We start from the raw sequence: 7,193 nt of genomic DNA on the forward strand, positions 1-7,193 counted from the left end.
GATTGATAAACAAGGTGACCGTTCGTCATTGTAGGAGCTGCCAGATATCACCGGCTCTTCAACACGCAAGTTATACTTTTGTATCAGTCAAATCACATATTACTCGGGTAGATAATTTCCAGTAGATCCTTCATGTGTTAGCTCAAATCACCGACCAGTATGTTTTAAATAAGTGACCCACTGATCAGAGCAGATCGACTGGTCCAAACCCTTGACTGGTCCGAACCCTTGACTGGTCCGAACCCTTGACTGGTCCGAACCCGGGACTGGTTTCAAACAGTTTCGTTGGACAATAAAGCAGACTGTAAACGGATGGGGTGTAGGCGCCCTTATAAACACAAACATTAAAAATCAGGAACGTGACGGTAAGCTGTCCAATATACAAAAAGAGTTAGAAACAGAAATACAAATAGCTAGAGCTTCATTTAAGGTTATTAATATAATATTCAAGAGGTTGCTAGTAGAATTGCAGTAAATCAACCATTCAAATCATTATGAAGCTGTGTGTAGTCTGTGGTCAGTCAAACAAACGGGCCTCCACATGGATAAATTGTCATTTTTGTGGAAATTGGTGTCACGCCCCTTGTGCAGATATCCCAGAACTAGCTACAAGCAGTATTAAAACAGAGAAGTGTTTCTGGGTATGCCCAAATGAGGAAAATCTGTGGACTAAAATCACAAGGGTATTAAAAGAGGACAACATCAAAGCTGCTTTCATAGAAAACCTGGAAGCTTTCTACAACAGATGGGAACATAAAAAGTCTGGGCTGAATGGTACTGCCCTTGATACTGGCCATGTAGTCACAAACTGTAAGGCTGGAGGTGATGTCCTGGGAGACAGTAATAGTAAAGCTGGAGGTGCTGTCCTGGGAGACAGTAATGGTGAAGCTGGAGGTGCTGTCCTGGGAGACAGAAATGGTGAAGCTGGAGATACTGTCCTGGGAGACAGTAATGATGAAGCTGGAGATTTTGTCCAGGTAGTCGGGAATTATACGCAGGAAGGAATACATATAAATGACCACATAGGGGATAGGAGCCATAGTAGGGAAACAAGTGTAGTCAAAGATAAGATAAAACCAATATTGCAAACTAGAAATACCGCAGGAAATAGCAAACAAGAGGACTCCAATAGCAATAGTGAGGATAAATTACCAAAAACAACTGGTGGGAGCTCCATTGTTGGTGCTAGGGAGGATAGAAGTAAGACAGGGAAACATGCACCAACAGGGAATACAGTCACAGAAACCCAAGGCAAGCGGAAACCAAGCCTGTGCACATACTATGCACTTGGTATCTGCTGGCATGGGAAATCTGGAAAAACAGATGGGACGTGCAACTATGACCACCCTAGAAAATGCCATGCCCATATGACAACAGGAAAATGCAAACTCCCTTCCTGTAAGCTTTTTCACCCTGAAATGTGTACCTCTTCAGTACAGGAAAGACTGTGCTATAACTTAAATTACCAGGCATACCATCTAAAGGGGACAAAAAGATACAAAACATCCAGGCCATGGGAAAACCTGGGTAGCCACAGCCACTCAAGAGGGAGAGGTTTTTTAGTGCCAGGAAGGAAAAAAAACTGGCAGGAAATGGCAGAAATCGTACACCAAATCCAGTCATTCCTGGAGTGGAACCACAGTCGATGGCCTCCACTCCAAACCAACAGATACAGATACTAATGCCGGAAAAAAAATCCCCCCCCAGTACCAACAATACCACCAGTCCGATAACATTCTTCTTTGCAAATATACAGGGTCTAAAGCCAGCAACAAACAACAAAATACCTTTCATCCGTGGACTGCTTGCAGAGGCAAAGGCAATGTTCGCGGCTTTCACTGAGACCCACATAAAGGATCACTTGGACAATGAAATATGGATCCCAGGTTACAACCTATACAGATGTGACAGAGTGAACAGGCAAAAGGGGGGGGTTGGCCTGTACATTGCAGAGTCACTTGTTTGCACAGAACTGCTTAATGCCTCAAATGACGTAGTGGAAGTTTTAGCAGTAAAGGTCGAGAACCAAAACCTAGTCATTGTGGTAGTCTACAAGCCTCCGGATGCAACATCCCAGCAATTCCAGGAACAGCTGTTAAAAATTGACCACTGTCTGGAAAATCTTCCAGCTCCTGCACCCAACATCTTGCTCCTGGGGGATTTCAACTTAAGGCACCTAAAATGGAGGAATATAGCAAATAATATTGTTGCAGTAATAACACCAGGAGGCAGCTCTGATGAAAACTCACACTCACACGAGCTTTTAAATCTCTGCACAAAATTCAATTTAAACCAGCAAATAATAGAGCCTACTAGACTGGAGAATACACTAGACCTCATATTCACTAACAATGATGATCTGATAAGAAATGTCACCATATCAAAAACAATATACTCAGATCACAACATAATTGAGGTTCAGACATGTATGCGAGGAGCCCCAGACCGACAAAATGAGACTAGTCACGAGGGAGCATTCACCAAATTCAACTTCAATAACAAAAACATAAAGTGGGACCAAGTAAACCAAGTCCTAACCGATATAAGCTGGGAAGATATACTAAGCAACACAGACCCAAACTTATGCCTAGAACAGATTAACTCGGTGGCACTCGATGTATGCACAAGGCTTATTCCTCTAAGAAAAAGGAGGAGTAGATGTAAAATAGAAAGAGACAGGCGCTCCCTTTACAGGCGACGGAAAAGAATAACAGAGCGGCTAAAAGAGGTCAATATATCTGAAATGCGCAGGGAGACACTGGTCAGAGAAATAGCAAGCATCGAACTTAAGCTAAAAGAATCCTTTAGGAGTCAGGAATCGCGGGAAGAACTAAAAGCTATAAATGAAATCGAAAGAAACCCAAAGTATTTCTTCTCCTATGCCAAATCAAAATCGAGAACAACGCCCAGTATTGGGCCCCTACTTAAACAAGATGGGTCCTACACAGATGACAGCAAGGAAATGAGTGAGCTACTCAAGTCCCAATATGACTCAGTTTTTAGCAAGCCGCTAACCAGACTGAGAGTCGAAGATCAAAATGAATTTTTTATGAGAGAGCCACAAAATTTGATTAACACAAGCCTATCCGATGTTATCCTGACGCCAAATGACTTCGAACAGGCGATAAATGACATGCCCATGCACTCTGCCCCAGGGCCAGACTCATGGAACTCTGTGTTCATCAAGAACTGCAAGAAGCCCCTATCACGAGCCTTTTCCATCCTATGGAGAGGGAGCATGGACACGGGGGTCGTCCCTCAGTTACTAAAAACAACAGACATAGCCCCACTCCACAAAGGGGGCAGTAAAGCAACAGCAAAGAACTACAGACCAATAGCACTAACATCCCATATCATAAAAATCTTTGAAAGGGTCCTAAGAAGCAAGATCACCACCCATCTAGAAACCCATCAGTTACACAACCCAGGGCAACATGGGTTTAGAACAGGTCGCTCCTGTCTGTCTCAGCTACTGGATCACTACGACAAGGTCCTAAATGCACTAGAAGACAAAAAGAATGCAGATGTAATATATACAGACTTTGCAAAAGCCTTCGACAAGTGTGACCATGGCGTAATAGCGCACAAAATGCGCGCTAAAGGAATAACAGGAAAAGTCGGTCGATGGATCTATAATTTCCTCACTAACAGAACACAGAGAGTAGTCGTCAACAGAGTAAAGTCCGAGGCAGCTACGGTGAAAAGCTCTGTTCCACAAGGCACAGTACTAGCTCCCATCTTGTTTCTCATCCTCATATCCGACATAGACAAGGATGTCAGCCACAGCACCGTGTCTTCCTTTGCAGATGACACCCGAATCTGCATGACAGTGTCTTCCATTGCAGACACTGCAAGGCTCCAGGCGGACATCAACCAAATCTTTCAGTGGGCTGCAGAAAACAATATGAAGTTCAACGATGAGAAATTTCAATTACTCAGATATGGTAAACATGAGGAAATTAAATCTTCATCAGAGTACAAAACAAATTCTGGCCACGAAATAGAGCGAAACACCAACGTCAAAGACCTGGGAGTGATTATGTCGGAGGATCTCACCTTCAAGGACCATAACATTGTATCAATCGCATCTGCTAGAAAAATGACAGGATGGATAATGAGAACCTTCAAAACTAGGGAGGCCAAGCCCATGATGACACTCTTCAGGTCACTTGTTCTATCTAGGCTGGAATATTGCTGCACTCTAACAGCACCTTTCAAGGCAGGTGAAATTGCCGACCTAGAAAATGTACAGAGAACTTTCACGGCGCGCATAACGGAGATAAAACACCTCAATTACTGGGAGCGCTTGAGGTTTCTAAACCTGTATTCCCTGGAACGCAGGAGGGAGAGATACATGATTATATACACCTGGAAAATCCTAGAGGGACTAGTACCGAACTTGCACACGAAAATCACTCACTACGAAAGCAAAAGACTTGGCAGACGATGCACCATCCCCCCAATGAAAAGCAGGGGTGTCACTAGCACGTTAAGAGACCATACAATAAGTGTCAGGGGCCCGAGACTGTTCAACTGCCTCCCAGCACACATAAGGGGGATTACCAACAGACCCCTGGCAGTCTTCAAGCAGGCACTGGACAAGCACCTAAAGTCAGTTCCTGATCAGCCGGGCTGTGGCTCGTACGTTGGTTTGCGTGCAGCCAGCAGCAACAGCCTGGTTGATCAGGCGCTGATCCACCAGGAGGCCTGGTCACAGACCGGGCCGCGGGGCGTTGACCCCCGAAACTCTCTCCAGGTAAACTCCAGGTAAACTCTCCAGGACAGCACCTCCAGCTTCACCATTACTGTCTCCCAGGAGAGCACCTCCAGCTTCACCATTACTGTCTCCCAGGACAGCACTATCAGCCCCACATTTACTGACTACCAGGACTTCATCTCCAGCCTTACAGTTTCTGACTACATGGCCAGTATCAAGGGCAGTACCATTCAGCCCAGACTTTTTATGTTCCCATCTGTTGTAGATAGCTTCCAGGTTTTCTATGAAAGCAGCTTTGATGTTGTCCTCTTTTAATACCCTTGTGATTTTAGTCCTCAGATTTATCTCATTTGGGCATACCCAAAAACACTTCCCTGTTTTAATACTGCTTGTAGCTAGTTCTTGGATATCTGCACAAGGGGCGTGACACCAATTTCCACAAAAATGACAATTTATCCATGTGGAAGCCCGTTTGTTTGACTGACCACAGACTACACACAGCTTCATAATGATTTGAATGGTTGATTTACTGCAATTCTACTATCAACCTCTTGAATATTCTATTAATAACCTCCTTAAATGAAGCTCTAGCTATTTGTATTTCTGTTTCTAACTGTTTTTGTATATTGGACAGCTTACCGTGCACTTTCCTGATATATATTTAATGTTCGTGTTTATAAGGGCGCCTACAACCCCATCCGTTTACAGTCTGCTTTATTGTCCAACGAAACCTTTTGAAACCAGTCAAGGGTTCGGACCAGTCGATCTGATCTGATCAGTGGGTCGCTTATTTAAAACATACTGGTCGGTGATTTGGGCTAACACATGAAGGATCTACTGGAAATTATCTACCCGAGTAATATGTGATTTGATTGATACAAAAGTATAACTTGCGTGTTGAAGAAACCGGTGACTGCTGGCAGCTCCTACAATGACGAACGGTCGACCTCAACCCTTGTTTATCAATCGCTGTATCTAGCTTTTCTATTTTTTTTCCGTCTCCACCACAATAAATGCTATATTATCACTATAGTTGACTGGTGGAAATTTTGGAGGAAGGACGCTTTTTCTGTAGTAATATTTGCTTCTCGTTGTGTATATTGCGACCGCTGGTAACTACAGGTTATATGAAATTCACAGTAACGTCTGGTATTTCAAGAAAAATGAAACTAATGAAAGTCACTCCACTCCACTAAGTACCATTATAATACTGGTTAGTTGCTACTACAACACTGTATTCTGCTATTCACTGGTATCACTAGATTATATGCGAGTACACTAGCAAGCCAGGAAGATTATTAAAAACAGCTGACCTGTGGTAAGTTTCTGGCGACTTCTGGCACCTGCCTCTATAGGCTTATCACTTCATTTACAAATTCATCTGTTTTCAAATGACACTTTAGCCTTTATCATCAGTATACTAGGGAGCCACTGTAGTATACACTATACACTATGTATACTCAATGTTATCAGGGAGACTTTCTTTCCTCTGACACGAAAAGTTCAATTATTATTATTTTTTTCACACGGGACACAGGCCTATGATTCCCCTCTGGCAGTAAAATCTGCTAGGTAGTGCACACTAATACTCCTTTTTTGACTCAGTATATAATGTTTTCCGCCCAAGATTGGTTCCAGGCGCTAGAGGGATGTATCGTATAGGATTGATGACACAAATTAAAGTTCTAGCACGTAAGAGCGACCGTGAAAACACGAGATAACCCGGAGCACAACGAGGCACGCTGACACTCTGTTACGCTGTAATGCTTTAACCTGTACTATATCTTTCTAGCAACCGATCCCTGAATTTGATATTATCTAATATCTCAGCAGTTATTTAGAGTTCACTTTTTAATCCTAACCTCTTTAACTAGTGCTGTGAAAATTTGTCTGGACTGCCTCCATGTGAGTTGTCTACCCTGGCAAGCTCTGTTGACACCAAGCTCTGAGGTCGGTACCTCAGCCTCACAAGTGGCTTATAGGACAGATTTTCATAAATGACCGATGTTGCAAGAAATCTCGCCTGCATGCACGTATAAAGGACTAACTTACTTGGTGTTGGAGAATGTGTCCCGGTCTTCAAACTCCCTAAGCTTTAGTCCCTGTGGACTTCCCCTCAGAACCACGTACAACTGGGAGCCTTAATTCCTGCAACATTCATTTGATATTAGTGACCTGCCTGCACCTCAGAAATTCCTGTTTCCAAGGGGGTGTGTATCCCCTAGTATAACTATGCAGAAATGGACACTAGCTTCTAAGCCTGAAGGAGTGACGCTGGTACATACTGGTCATGAACTGCCGCCTACACAAAGGCCAACAGCTCAACTCACTCGCAATTTCCCCCAGAAGCTGGCCAGAATCCTGAGAAAAAGGGAGGTCTTTGCCTTACTGCATGGGCCTGACGGAGGAGGTCATCTACGGTACGTCGAGGTGCCTCCACCAGATTTCCCCAGGTCTAGTATGTGGGGGTACCGCC

Source organism: Cherax quadricarinatus, chromosome 28 (assembly GCF_038502225.1).
Source record: "Cherax quadricarinatus isolate ZL_2023a chromosome 28, ASM3850222v1, whole genome shotgun sequence".
Lineage (NCBI taxonomy): Eukaryota > Metazoa > Arthropoda > Malacostraca > Decapoda > Parastacidae > Cherax > Cherax quadricarinatus.